Below are 16,878 nucleotides of genomic sequence, written 5' to 3' on the forward strand. Positions count from 1 at the left end.
ACTTTTTTAAAAAGAGAAAAAAATAAAACTTGAATAGGCTTAAAAAGGCTTCTCATAATTCAAAATGGGGCTCATTGAAAACATTTGACGATGAGTTGTTAAAAAAATCCGTATTAAATGAGAGGTCCAGACAGTGGGATGCCGAAAGTAGCCTTCCCGAGGATTTACCCGGGTGGTCGGACTCTGCCTTTAAAGGATGGCCGGGTTCCGCCGGGTTCTCTCATTACCCAAAAAAACTATCTTATAAAAACCTATTTGATCTTGATTAGTAAACAAATACGTACATATTTTCCTTTTTTTGTTAGAAAATCTAGCACAATAAGTATGTGTTGATCATAAGGATATTATTTCCTTGTAAAGAACACCATTTCACCTATTTAATCAACATTACCAAGAGGAACCTATACATTGCACTCCACAAATAAATCAAAAACATATTCAATCATTATTCCAACTAACACAAACAAATGGCATCCAAATTTTCAGTCAAGCTAGTTTTCTTTCTCGCTTCTATCTTAGTCTTTTCTATGTGTAAGTATTCGAACTCAATTCTTTACAGCATTTAAAAATAATATTAATATCTATTAAACCACACTCAATTAATAGTCATTTTATGGATTAAATGCATCACAATTCACAATTTTTTTCATATTTTTAGTACTTAATATAAACTTTTAATTCTGACATATTTAACATAAACATTACAATTATGCAATTGTCTATCATGTTTGCATTTCTTTTATATTCAAAACGGTGTTGTTTTATATCTAAAACCCTCGTTTTACACCCAAAATAATATATGTGTCATTATTGCGAAATTTAAAAAATTCATATATTTATATGCCAAAATTAAAAGTTTATGTTAAATACAAAAAATACGTAAAAGTTGATGATTTTGTTTTTGTGCATTTAAACCTTATTTATTATAATAGCACTCTTTGTTATATTTTTCTTGTATTGGATATAACAAACATATTTTTTTTAATTCAGGTTCGCAAATGGTGGAAAGTCGTGCTGACATAGAAGCTATAATAAATAGAGGCCCTATAATTTCCTTCAGCTGCCAAACCACTTCAGAATGCGTGGGTACTAAATGTTTGTGTGGAAACTGTGTTTGTCAGAATGGTCACTGCACTTGCGCTACCAAACTTTCATACTCTGCAGATGAAAGTTCATTGCACTAATTATCAGTTTCTTTTTTTTGTTTAGTGATTAATATGAATAAAAATATTTGAATCATTGTATGGTTGAATTTTAAATAATAAAACTTATGTTTCACATAATATCAATTTATTTACATTATTATTTTGTTAGCTTTGCTTTTCTATATGTATTTGTAGATTTATTTTGTTTCGTCTTCTTTAGCCATGCATGTAGTTGTAGTTTCTCTAAGTTGAGATCTATTTAGCTTAATTCAAAGTTTCACAAGTGTATGTCAACCAGTTTCTTTCAAATTTGGAATTCTAGAAAAACAATAAAAAAAATAAAATTATGGGCATGCCATGGAAGTGCTTTAATGTGATTTAAAGATATAAAATATGATTTTAATCTCAAATTTATCAATTCATACTTAAATTATAAAATTTTAATATAATTAATTAATTTATATACTAGTAGATTTTTTCTTAATTTATTTAATAATTTTATTTTTAAAATATGAAATTTTTTTTTATTATTATAAGTACTATAATTTATAAATGGATTAATGGAGGTTCGCGAGATAACTTATACACAAGTTCACACGTTTTAGACATGAGTCCGCAAAGGTTCACCAGAATTTTCCAATTTTACATATTTAGCGTATAGTGTTATCATGTCATGACCAATTTTTACATTTTTAATTGTTGGTTTTGTTAGTGATATGCACTAGGTCAATCATGTTTGACCATGTTTTGACTTTATCATTTTATTATTTATTGATTGGCAGTTTTTATCGTTTTATATTAATGATTAAAATACTTGAATGGTTAATTCTTTCTAAGGTCATCGAGTATGTGACTTGATAGTAGAACCCTTAGGTTTAATAAAAGAATTATATACCATCTATCCCTAGTCTTAATAGAACATTGAGACTAGTATGATGTTGACTGATGATTATGTTTTACTAATCATGTATATGAGATATTAAGTCAAATCATAGGTGCTATTTGAGAAATAAGGCACTGGATGACCCACTGTGAGAATACTACATAGATCACTGTCATAAGTAATTCTCATTACAGTTCTATTAGTATAATCCTTTGACCTTGAAATCATCATGTATTTCTACATAGTTATTTCATATTTTGATACAATCTTACATTATCTTTAACAGGATAATGGAATAGATTATCATTGGATATGAAAGTAACTATGTGAGAAATGTGAGTGACTGAGAAGGAATTTGTCCCTCATTTATTTGAGTAAGATATCTATGGGCCCCTTGAAGAAGATAGACTGAAGAAAATGCATGGCCATGCTAATTGATAAGAAGTTATCATTTTCAGTCTACTTAGAGTCAAGAAACTAATGATTGAATATTATAAGGATGACATAACTATGTCTTACATTCAATCTGGATATCGAGAGACAAAGGGATTAAAATATTATTGTAAATGGTTAAATCGGATTATCGATATTCATATAACTTGGGTAGTCATAATGTCTTGCTAGAGGCCACTTATGACTTGTGGGCTGAAATAGGGATTTCGAGCCTACTGCCAACGTTATATGAACCTACAGGGTCGCACACTAAGAACAGGCCCAAAACAATTAATATATATATAGTAATTCGAAATTTAAGGATAAGTGTTTTCCTTAATTTATTATTTTTGGAAGATAATAAATATAATAATTAATATATATGGATAATTATCAAAAAAGGAGTTTTTGATAAACATAAACTTGTAGAATTGCAATGAGATTGAAATTCGAATTTGTCTCAAACCCTAGTGTTATTTATCACTATAAATACTAATTAAGCAATTGGTTTGAGAATCACGAAATTCATTATTCACTAAATCACTAAAATTCAAAATTGCTTGTGAAGCAATAGTGCTAGCACACAAGCACTAGTTTTGGCTAAGGTCTGTTCGTGTGGATACTCGTAGAGGACGCGTTCTTTTGGAGGCGTTTCTGATCCGAGGCCAGGTATCACCAAAGTGAACCACCTCCTTCCTTCCTACATTGCTGTTGAATTCGACATACAAGTAAGTAATTACTCTGTTAATTCGAATTACATGGATCTTAGTTTGGGTTTTTAGATAAATTTTTGAAATTCCGCTGCGTTATGAACCTATAAAACCCAACAGTGGTATCAGAGCTGCTTGTAATTTGATTAATTAGATTCTGAGTATATATGTGATATATGCTTATTGTATGTTCTGTTTTAAAAAGAGGGTTGTTTTTCGAAATTGTTTTGAAGGAATTATAATTCGTTGTAATTATACATAAAACGTTCATGTGATTAATTGTATGAAAAACAGTATGAAGAATTAATTTGATTAATCGTTTAATGTGATTAAAACTTCGAATATACTGTTCTAAATTAATATTACGTTTTAATTTGATTAAAGATTTCGTAATATTAATGTTCATACGAATTGATAAGAAAAGGGGAAACAGAATAATAAAACTGTTTTTGAATAAGGATTAGTAAACTGTTTATGAAACTGTTTTAATTCTATTAGGAAAACTGTTTTTGAATAGGATTAGTAAAACGTTTGTGAAACTGGTTTTAATTCTATTAGTAATTCTGTTTTGAAAAGGATTAGTAAACTGTTTGTGAAACTGTTTTGATTCTATTAGCAATTCTGTTTTAAATAGGATTAGTAAACTGTTTGTGAAACTGTTTTAATTCTATTGATAAAACTGTGTTTAATTATGTTATGAACATAATTTGTAAAACTGTATTTAATTAAGCTATGAGCCGAATTAATGAAACTGTTATTATTTAAGTGTTAAATAAATTGTTTCTGAACAGTTTTAAGATGCAGTAATTAGGGTTTTGGAGTTATTTTAATCTGTTTTAAACATATTAAAATAAACCGTAATCAGTTAAGATTATTGATTTCGGATAAAGAAATTTTAATTCTGTTAAGAGTAACATGTGAGAAAAATTTCGGGACCACCGCCTGGGGCTCTGCCCCCGGGCCCCGCCAGGGGCGCTGCCCCTTGGACCCCGCCAGGGGCGCTGCCCCCAGACCCCGCCAAGGGGCCGCGCCCCTTGGATCCCGCTGATACACCCCATTAAGGACCGTTATCCTTTTAAGCCGGCGTGTTTTTGTCATGTATTTTATTTTAATACTTTAATGATAAATTTTAAATATGATTTAAATTATCATGAATAACATATTTATATGATTGTTGTTAAATATGATTTAAAATAGTAAAATAATATGTTTTTAATGTTTATCTTCTTGGTTATATGCTTTGCATGATTATTTTATATGTGATAAGATAGGATAACTAAATAGGATAAATAACAAACCCTTATTTAATATTAAGTCTTCAATATACCTCCCATTGTAATAACACTTATCAAGACTTAGATTGCTATGTATAGGCTATGCCAAAGCATGATGTATAAAGTCATCTAAGTAAGATAAGTTGGATAAAAGTGATATCCATATGTTTGATTTGGTTAGACTTAACTAGGTTATCAAAATAGTTTTGAACCTAGGGTATAAGATAGAATATCAAGATTACATGTGATGTTAATATTCTATGTTCAAGAATTGCATGAGATGTAATTGGTAAAGTGTTACCTACCTAAATAAACCACACTTAAAGTGATAAGGCAAAGCTTACTTGAAGTAGGGTGAAATATGGATCTTGTCCCACTATTATTTTTCAATTGTTGAAATTAACATTAAGGGTTTTTATATGAATTATAGATATATGTTGTGGGAATTTTATTGTGCCTTTTATTAAATGCTACTTGTATATTTATTGTTGTAGAGATGGCTACAAACACTACACATACTTTATCAGTGCGATCAATCCTTGAGAAGGATAAGATCAATGGCACTAACTTTCTGGACTGGTACAGAAATCTAAGAATTGTTCTTAGGCAAGAAAGAAAGGAATATATCCTTGATCAACCCCTGCCTGAGGAACCAGCTCCTGCTGCTACTAGAGCTCAAAGGGATGCTTATACGAAGCATCTCAATGACTCTACTGATGTCACTTGCATTATGCTTGGATGCATGGAGAATGAACTCCAAAAGCAAATGATGGAATTGGATGCGAACACCATGATTACTGATCTCATGGAAATGTTCCAAGAGAGAGCAAGAATTGAAAGGTTCAATACCATCAAGGATTTGCTTTCTTGCAAGTTGACTACTAGCGGCTCAGTAGAAAAATGGTTATGAAGCAGCTCATTCGACAGAGGGAGCAACTCCTTTTTTCACCTTGAATTGGTCAAAATATTCGGAATTTCTAGTTAGTCCTCATGTTTTGAAGATGAAGGGTCATCTTGAACATTTGGACAGGCTCGGTCTCCCAATTGCCCAAGAGTTGGCTACAGACATTATTCTCCAATCTTTGCCTGAGGCTTATGATGGTTTCATCATGAACTTCAATATGCATAATATGGAGAAGACCACCACAGAGTTGCATGGGATGCTTCAAACTGCTGAAAAGAACATCAAGAATGAGATTAAGGATGTTCTTATGGTCAACAAGGGAAAGGGTATGAAAAAGTCTGGTAAGGGCAAGGGAAAGGCTTTCAAGAAGTCTAAACCCAAGTCCAAGCCCAAGACCAAGGATGAACCCAAAGTAAAACCGCCAAAGGAAGGAACTTGCTTTTTCTGCAAGGAACCTGGACATTGGAAAAGGAATTGCAAGAAATATCTGGATGATCTGAAGAAGAACAAGGGTAGTGAGACTACCACTTCAGGTATTCATGTTATAGAAATTAATCTTTCTACTTCTGATTCATGGGTATTAGATACTGGATCTGGATCTCACATTTGTACTAATGTGCAGGGTCTCAAAAGGAGTAGAAGTTTGACAAAAGGCGAAGTGGACCTACGAGTTGGCAATGGAGCAAGAGTTGCTGCTTTAGCTGTAGGGACTTATGAGTTATCTTTGCCTAGTGGACTTATTTTATCTTTGAACAATTGTTATTATGTACCTACCATGTGTAGGAATATTATTTCTGTTTCTTGTTTTGACAAGGATGGTTTTGAATTTATTATTAGGAATAATAAATGCAGTATTTCGCATAATAACATTCTTTATGGATATGCTCCACGCAGTAGTGGTCTTTATATTTTAAATGTTGAAGACACTAATGAAAAATCAATCTATAACATCAATGCTAAGAAGTTTAAGTCAAATGATTTAAACTCTACTTATCTCTGTCATTGTCGTTTAGGCCATATAAATGAGAAACGCATATCAAAACTTCAAAGAGATGGACTTTTGAATTCATTTGATTATGAATCATTTGAAACATGTGAATCTTGTCTAATGGGAAAAATGACAAAAACACCTTTTATTGGACAAGGTGAAAGAGCTAAAAACTTATTGGGCCTTATACATACAGATGTATGTGGTCCATTAAGTACAAATGCTAGAGGTGGATTTCAGTACTTCATTACTTTTACTGATGATCTCAGTAGATATGGTTATGTTTATCTGATGAAACATAAATCTGAATCTTTTGAAAAGTTCAAAATATTTAAGAATGAAGTACAAAATCAACTTGGTAAAAATATTAAAACACTAAGATCTGATCGAGGTGGTGAATATTTAAGCCAAGAATTTGTAGATCATCTAAGAGATTGTGGGATCGTTTCTCAATTGACTCCACCTGGAACACCACAATGGAATGGTGTGTCTGAACGGAGAAATCGAACTCTATTGGATATGGTTCGATCAATGATGAGTCAAACTGATCTTCCAATCTCATTTTGGGGTTATGCTTTAGAAACCGCTGCATTCATTTTGAATAGAGTTCCATCAAAGGCAGTTGAAAAGACACCATATGAGATATGGACTGGAAAAACTCCTAGTTTGTCTTTTCTTAAGATTTGGGGATGTCAAGCTTATGTGAAGCGACTAATTTCAGATAAATTAGCACCCAAATCTGACAAATGCCTTGTTGTAGGATATCCTAAAGAAACTAAAGGATATTACTTCTACAATGCTTATGAGAACAAAGTGTTTGTTGCTCGAAATGGTATCTTTTTGGAAAAAGAATTTATTTCCAAAGGAACCAGTGGGAGTACAGTACAACTTGAAGAAATTCAAGAACCACAAAATAGCATTGTACCAAGTATGGAACCTCAAAAGAATCAACAAGCAATTGCTGAACCAGTACAAGTACCACAAGGCCAAAGGAGGTCTGATAGGACACGTCATAATCCTATGAGATATGGATTTCTCATTACTGAGAACAATGATGTGATGATTGTGGATCAAGAAGAACCCACATCCTATCAAGAGGCCATAAATAGTCCTGACTCTGAAAAATGGCTCGAAGCCATGAGATCTGAAATGCAATCCATGTATGATAATCAAGTTTGGACCTTGATTGACCCAACGGATGGTGTAAAAACCATTGGGTGCAAATGGGTCTTCAAAATGAAGACTGACATGGATGGAAATGTGCATACCTATAAAGCAAGACTAGTTGCAAAAGGTTTCAGACAAATACATGGTATAGACTATGATGAAACCTTTTCACCAGTTGCTATGCTCAAATCCATTCGAATTCTCCTTTCCATAGCTGCATATTATGACTATGAGATATGGAAAATGGATGTCAAAACAGCGTTTCTTAATGGAAACTTACTTGAGGATGTGTACATGACACAACCTGAGGGTTTTGCCAGTCCAGAGAATTCTGGAAAGGTTTGCAAGCTTCAAAAATCCATTTATGGATTAAAGCAAGCTTCTCGGAGTTGGAATCTTCGTTTTGATGAAGCAATCAAAGAGTTTGGATTCATCAAGAATGAAGATGAACCTTGTGTGTACAAGAAGGTTAGTGGGAGCGCGATTGTTTTCTTAGTGCTTTATGTTGATGACATACTACTCATTGGAAACGACATTCCCATACTGCAAAATGTTAAATCATGGTTAGGTAAGTGTTTTTCAATGAAATACTTGGGCGATGCTGCTTATATATTAGGCATCAAGATCTATAGAGATAGATCTAGAAGACTCATTGGCCTAAGTAAAAGCACTTATGTTGATAAGGTATTAAACAGGTTTAGTATGCAAGACTCCAAGAGAGGATTCTTGCCAATGTCACATGGCATCAGTCTCAGCAAGACTCAGTGTCCTAAGACACAGGATGAGCGAGACCGCATGAGTAAGATTCCATATGCTTCTGCTATTGGATCTATCATGTATGCAATGTTGTGCACTCGACCTGATGTCTTGTATGCTTTGAGTACAACGAGCAGATACCAGTCAAATCCAGGTGAAAGTCACTGGGCAGCAGTTAAGAACATCCTTAAGTACTTGAGAAGAACCAAGGATGCATTCTTGCTATATGGTGGTCAGGAAGATGAGCTGATTGTAAAGGGTTACACAGACGCTAGCTTCCAAACTGACATTGATGATTATAAATCACAGTCAGTATATGTGTTTTGTTTGAATGGAGGTGCTTTCAGCTGGAAGAGCTCGAAGCAGGACACTGTTGCTGATTCTACAACAGAAGCTGAGTATATAGCTGCTTCAGACGCAGCTAAGGAGGCTGTTTGGATAAAAAAGTTCATAACTGGATTAAGAGTTGTTCCTAGTATATCCGATTCAGTGAACTTGTTATGTGATAACAATGGGGCCATAGCACAAGCAAAGGAGCCCAGATCACATCAGCGATCCAAACACATACTTAGACGTTATCATCTCATTCGAGAAATCATTGAGAGAGGAGACGTGAAGATATGCAGAGTTTCGACAAATGATAATGTTGCTGATCCGCTAACTAAGGCTCTTCCACAGCCTAAGCATGAGAGTCATACTAGGTCCATGGGAATTAGATTTAATGTAGATTGGGCCTAGTGCAAGTGGGAGATTGTTAGTGATATGCACTAGGTCAATCATGTTTGACCATGTTTTGACTTTATCATTTTATTATTTATTGATTGGCAGTTTTTATCGTTTTATATTAATGATTAAAATACTTGAATGGTTAATTCTTTCTAAGGTCATCGAGTATGTGACTTGATAGTAGAACCCTTAGATTTAATAAAAGAATTATATACCATCTATCCCTAGTCTTAATAGAACATTGAGACTAGTATGATGTTGACTGATGATTATGTTTCACTAATCATGTATATGAGATATTAAGTCAAATCATAGGTGCTATTTGAGAAATAAGGCACTGGATGACCCACTGTGAGAATACTACATAGATCACTGTCATAAGTAATTCTCATTACAGTTCTATTAGTATAATCCTTTGATCTTGAAATCATCATGGATTTCTACATAGCTATTTCATATTTTGATACAGTCTTACATTATCTTTAACAGGATAATGGAATAGATTGTCATTGGATATGAAAGTAACTATGTGAGAAATGTGAGTGACTGAGAAGGAATTTGTCCCTCATTTATTTGAGTAAGATATCTATGGGCCCCTTGAAGAAGACAGACTGAAGAAAATGCATGGCCATGCTAATTGATAAGAAGTTATCATTTTCAGTCTACTTAGAGTCAAGAAACTAATGATTGAATATTATAAGGATGACATAACTATGCCTTACATTCAATCTGGATATTGAGAGACAAAGGGATTAAAATATTATTGTAAATGGTTAAATCGGATTATCGATATTCATATAACTTGGGTAGTCATAATGTCTTGCTAGAGGCCACTTATGACTTGTGGGCTGAAATAGGGATTTCGAGCCTACTGCCAACGTTATATGAACCTACAGGGTCGCACACTAAGAAAAGGCCCAAAACAGTTATGGGTTGTACAAGCCCAATGTGATTAAGTGATTAATTATATATATATATATATATATATATATATATATAATTCGTAATATATATATATATATATATATTAATAAATATATATATATTAATTCGAAATTTAAGGATAAGTGTTTTCCTTAATTTATTATTTTTGGAAGATAATAAATATAATAATTAATATATATGGATAATTATCAAAAAAGGAGTTTTTGATAAACATAAACTTGTAGAATTGCAATGAGATTGAAATTCGAATTTGTCTCAAACCCTAGTGTTATTTATCACTATAAATACTAATTAAGCAATTGGTTTGAGAATCACGAAATTCATTATTCACTAAATCACTAAAATTCAAAATTGCTTGTGAAGCAATAGTGCTAGCACACAAGCACTAGTTTTGGCTAAGGTCTGTTCGTGTGGATACTCGTAGAGGACGCGTTCTTTTGGAGGCGTTTCTGATCCGAGGCCAGGTATCACCAAAGTGAACCACCTCCTTCCTTCCTACATTGCTGTTGAATTCGACATACAAGTAAGTAATTACTCTGTTAATTCGAATTACATGGATCTTGGTTTGGATTTTTAGATAAATTTTTGAAATTCCGCTGCGTTATGAACCTATAAAACCCAACAGGTTTTCTCCTCTAATAATTTATTAGTTGCTTGTATGTTTTTACCTATTAATCATTTGTTTCACATAGCTGAAATTCCAATCTGCATAAAAATCATTACCGACTTCACACTCTGTGCAATTATTCCCAACTTCCACTCCAGTTCATAAGTCCAACTCTGAGGTCTTCAAATTAACCAACACCTTTTATAATTAGCTTTGATCAATGGCTATTTCTTTGAAAATTTTATTTTGGGTTGGGATTTTTTCTTATTGATGTATAAAAATAAGTTATGCTAAATATATTTGCTCCATGCTTATGTTCGATTTGAGCTAGGTAAATATATATTCTAAAATGGAAATATTAAATGTCGAAGTTAAATCAACAAATAGAATAGGATAAAAAAAAACAATTCATGCAAGATCCTAACCCTAAACTCATCCACCACCACCACCACCAAAACCCTAACCTTAGCCTCCATGTAGCCACCTCCTATGGCAAGTTTGATGTTTGTCAGAATACTAGGATTATCGGAAAAGTTCCTCCCTCCCAACGAGTAGCTTCAGTTAATCACTCTCAAATTGTTTATTTTGAAAAATTCCCACGGTCTTAGAAATTTTCTGATTTGCAGAAAGCCTGTGTTAATACAAGGTTTATAGTAAGGTTTTCCTTGCGCAAAAATTATGAAAGAGAGGATGCAGTTTTGGGATTCTAAGGCCAGTTGACGGAGTTAAAATTGATTGGATTATAACACAGCGCAACATGATTATCATCGGGCAATTCAAACTGCGTTCTTATCGTTCACGATACTTTGGTGATTTGAATCAGGATGAAAAGGTAATCATAAGCAACATGTGGTCTAGAAACCGAAATTATCCGTTCTTCAATCTTTAAGAGATAATCGATCTTATCCCAATGTTATTACTCCAGGTAATAGTTGCAATTCAGATTCTAAGAGTTTAGCTCATGATATTAAGACCAAACTCTCCTTAGATCAGAAAAAGATATCAGAAAATAATATGGAATGGCTAGAACGATCAATTGTGGCAAGAGTGATTTCAACTCAATCTATTTTGCATGCTAAAAATTACTTGCTATCCAAAGACGAAGTTTTTTATTATGTCTCATTACCTTTGAATCTATTGTGGATGCTATGATATTATTGGATGGAAAGTCGAAACAATTGATGGAGGTTTTTCATACTTTCTTTAAGGCTATTGTTTTTAATACCCGCTTACTCTTCGCGTGACGTGGCTCTAAATTTTGGGTGTTCCTTTTTGATGTGGTGTCAGGAGGTTTTTGTTGAAATTGCTTATTGTTGTAGAGAGACAGTTAAGGTGCAACCACTTGTTTATGTGAAAGAACGAGTGGGTTCCAGTTCCGTTCATGTGATTTCAATAACTAATGGTTGGATTAACAAATCTCTCCCGGTAGTGATAGAAGAGTGCAGCTTTGCTGTTCATGCTTTGAAATGGATAAACCAATTTTTTTACCAAGAATGCAAAGGTAGGTTTGGATTCTCAAATCGATCATCTTTCAGTAAAGGGTTTATAAACAGATCAACACCCATTCAATGATGAGGAGCAGAATCAGTTTGATAATTCTCACGCTGATGAGAAGCAGAATAAGAGCTTGGTAGTTTTCTCTCCTTCATTGACGGCTACAGTTACTCCTCTTACTGATTCAGTTATGAAGAATATTTTGGAGATAAATGCAGCTTCCCCTCAATCAGGCATTCTAACGGAAACAATCGTCCCTGAAACGGCAGTAGCTAATTGTGAGCCTTTATCCATCAGTTGACCGATGGATTTAGGAAACATTACAATCAGGAAGAAGAGATCTCATAAGCAACTTATTATCTCAGGTAGTTTAGTTTCATGTTCAAGTAAAAAATCCTCTAAAAACAAGTATCAGATAATGATTTTGTGAATATGAACAAGTTGATTCTTTCAGTAAAGGAAATGGAAGCAACTAGGTCTTTCGAGGAGGCTCTAAAATTTGGGACGTGGGACACTCCCTGGGATTATTACATAGTGACTCTAAGGCTGTTGCTGTAAAACAATTAATCAAAAATTTGGAGCAAGATTTGGTGAATCAGAATTCTTGAGTTTTATTTCGTTCAAGGTATTTTATTATGTCCATGCCGAGACACTACACTCTATCATAAAGCCTTGGCCATTTCGCAGTTGGGCTATGGATATAATTATATACCCACCATCGTCTGGAGGGCACAATTTTATGATTATCGCCACTTGCTATGGAGTGGGTCGAGGCGATGCCCATGAAATCACCCACGCAATAGGCAGTTATAAAGTTATTCAAAAACGGATTTGAAAAATGTAGCGACGGACAATCCGTCGCTAAATTTTCTACGGAAAATAAAACTTGTTGCTAACACGTTTTGCGACCAGAAATCTTGAGACAGACCATGTCTGTCGCAAATCTATCTCTACACTTGTTTGAAAAGAGAAAAAATAAATCTTGAATAGGCTTAAAAAGGCTTCTCATAATTCAAAATAGGACTCATATCCCATAAAATGGGACTTATTGAAAACATTTGATGATGAGTTGTTAAAAAAATCCGTATTAAATGAGAGGTCTAGACAGTGAGATGCCGAAAATAGCCTTCCCAAGGGTTTATCCAGGTGGTCGGACTCTGCCTTTAAAGGGTGGTCGGGTTTCTCCGGGGATCTCTCATTACCCAAAAAAAAAAAACTATCTTATAAAAATCTATTTGATCTTGATTAGTAAGCAAATACCTGCATATTTTCCTTTTTTTGTTAGAAAATCTAGCACAATAAGTATGTATTGATCATAAGGATATTATTTCCTTGTAAAGAACACCATTTCACCTATTTAATCAACATTACCAAGAGGAACCTCTACATTGCACTCCACATATAAATCAGAAGCATATTCAATCACTATTCCAACTAACACAAACAAATGGCATCAAAATTTTCAGTCAAGCTAGTTTTCTTTCTCGCTTCTATCTTAGTCTTTTCTATGTGTAAGTACTCGAACTCAATTCTTTACAGCATTTAAAAATAATATTAATATCTATTAAACCACACTCAACTAATAGTCATTTTATGGATTAAATGCATCACAATTCACAATTTTTTTTCATATTTTTAGTATTTAATATATTTTTGATTCTAACATATTTAACATAAACATTACAATTATGCAATTGTCTATCATGTTTGCATTTTTTTATATTCAAAACGGTGTTGTTTTATATCGAAAACTCCCGTTTTACACCCAAAACAATATCTGTGTCATTATTGCGAAATTTAAAAAATTCATATATTTGTATGCCAAAATTAAAAGTTCATGTTAAATACAAAAAACACGTAATTTTTTTTGTGCATTTAAACTTTATTTTATTATAATAGCAATCTTTGTTATATTTTTCTTGTATTGGATATAACAAACATATTTTTTTTTCTAACTCAGGTTCGCAAATGGTGGAAAGTCGTGCTGACATAGAAGCTATAATAAATAGAGGCCCTATAATTTCCTTCAGCTGCCAAACCACTTCAGAATGTGTGGGTACTAAATGTTTGTGTGGAAATTGTGTTTGTCAAAATGGTCACTGCACTTGCGCTACCAAACTTTCATACTCTGTAGATGAAAGTTCATTGCACTAATTATCAGTTTCTTTTTTTTTGTTTAGTGATTAATATGAATAAAAATATTTGAATCATTGTATGGTTGAATTTTAAATAATAAAACTTATGTTTCACATAATATCAATTTATTATTATTATTATTTTGTTAGCTTTGCTTTTCTATATGTAATTGTAGATTTATTTTGTTTCATCTTCTTTAGCCATGCATGTAGTTGTAGTTTCTCTAAGTTGAGATCTATTTAGATTAATTCAAAGCTTCACAAGTGTACGTCAACCAGTTTCTTTCAAATTTGGAATTCTAGAAAAACAGTAAGAAAAATAAAATTATGGGCATGCCATGGAAGTGCTTTAATGTGATTCATCCTAATTTTTAATGTATACAATTTTAGGGTTTTGAATTCCATCTGAACTGCTTTAATTTGAAATGCTATAGAAAAACGAAGTTTAATCAAAGGAAAACACAACAATGCTCAACTTAAGATAATTGAAGCTATTAGTTTTATTGTTTTTTAAGTTTGATTGTTGGTAGGTAGGGTGAGCAAAAACCGAGTCGAACCGCACCGAACCAAACCAAACCAAATAAAAAATAGTTAATATGGAATGGTTTGGTTTGGATTTTTAAAAATTACGGTTTTCGGTTTGGTTTTAGGGCTTGGGCACCGAACCGAACTTCCACCTTGATTTATATATATATATATATATATATATATATATATATATATATATATATATATATATAATTATGTAAATTGAAATACTAACATTTATTAATTTAGTATTTTTATTAAAAATTAATGTTAACCATCACTAATAATTATAATATTTAGTAAAAATATTAATTATAAACATAAATTTAGTGATGGTTTATTAAACATAGGTGTTTTTTTTATTTTTTTAAAACCGATCAGAGTAAACCGAACAGAACCGAATCTTCGGTGCACCAAACTGGAAAAAAACCGTAACCAAACTATAAATTTAGTTTTTATTTTTATAGGGGTGGTTTAGTTCGATTTTGGCATTTCGCACTCCACATCAAACCGGACCAAACCGTGCATACCCCTAGTTGGTAGGGGTGTAAATTGGATTGACAGGTCGTTTTCTTGTCATGTCGATCCATTTTATTGACTTAATTAGGATCAATCGAATAAAATGTCAAAAAATTCATTCTTAATACTACACAAATATAAAACAGATAACAAGACACGAAATGACTAACATTTTAAGAAAAATGCATATACGGCCAACTTTACCACCATGACTCACTTCAGATATTTAAAGATATAAAATATGATTTTAATCTCCAATTTATCAATCCATACTTAAATTATAAAATTTTAATATAATTAATTATTTTATATACTAGTAGATTTGTACTTAATTTATTTAATAATTTTATTTTGGGTTAATTCCTAAATCACGAACTTTACACGAAGTTTCATTTTAATCATGACCTTTAAAAGTTGCCATTTAAAGGCACAAACTTTCATTTTGTTTCAAATCTATCATTTCAGTGTATTTTTGTTAACTAAATTCTTCAATAAACCATTAATGAAAGACCCAAATTATAAATCGACATTAAATCTTATTATCTTTTAGTTAGAGTATATAGGATTATGAATTTTTGGTTAGATAAGATACACCGGATTTTACTTTGGCGATAGATTTGAAACAAAATGAAAGTTCGTGCCTTTAAATGACAACTTTTAAAGTTCATGATTAAAATGAAATTTCGTGTAAAGTTCGTGACTTTTTTAGGAATTAACCCTTTTATTTTTAAAATATGAACTTTAATTTTTTTTATTATAAGTACTATAATTTATAAATAGATTAATGAAGGTTCGCGAGATAACCTATAAAGAAGTTCACACGTTTTCGACATGAATCCGCAAAGATTCACCGGAATTTTACAATTTTACATATTTGGCGTATCGTGTTATAACCAATTTTTACATTTTTAATTGTTGGTTTTCTCCTCTAATAATTTATTAGTTGCTTGTATGTTTTTACCTATTAATCATTTGTTTCACATAGCTGAAATTCCAATCTGCATAAAAATCATTGCCGACTTCACACTCTGTGCAATTATTCCCAACTTCCACTCCAGTTCATAAGTCCAACTTTGAGATCTTCAAATTAACCAATACATTTTATAGTTAGCTTTGATCAATGACTATTTCTTTGAAAATTTTATTTTGGGTTGGGATTTTTTCTTATGATGTACAAAAATAAGTTATGCTAAAAATAGTTACTCCATGCTTATGTTCGATTTGAGCTACGTAAATATATATTCTAAAATGGAAATATTAAATGTCGAAGTTAAATCAACAAATAGAATAGGATAAAAATAATAATTCATGCAAGATCCTAACCCTAAACTCATCCACCACCACCACCACCAAAACCCTAACCTTAGCCTCCATGTAACCACCTCCTATGGCAAGTTTGATGTTCGTCAGAATACTAGGATTATCGGAAAAGTTCCTCCCTCCCAACGAGTAGCTTCAGTTAATCACTCTCAAATTGTTTGTTTTGAAAAATTCCCACGGTCTTAGAAATTTTCTGATTTGCAGAAAACCTGTGTTAATACAAGGTTAATAGTAGGGTTTTCCTTGCGCAAAAATTATGAAAGAGAGGATGCAGTTTCGGGATTCTAAGGCCAGTTGACAGAGTTAAAATTGATTGGATTCTAACACAGCTCAACATGGTTATCA

Source organism: Mercurialis annua, linkage group LG2 (assembly GCF_937616625.2).
Source record: "Mercurialis annua linkage group LG2, ddMerAnnu1.2, whole genome shotgun sequence".
Taxonomy (NCBI): domain Eukaryota; kingdom Viridiplantae; phylum Streptophyta; class Magnoliopsida; order Malpighiales; family Euphorbiaceae; genus Mercurialis; species Mercurialis annua.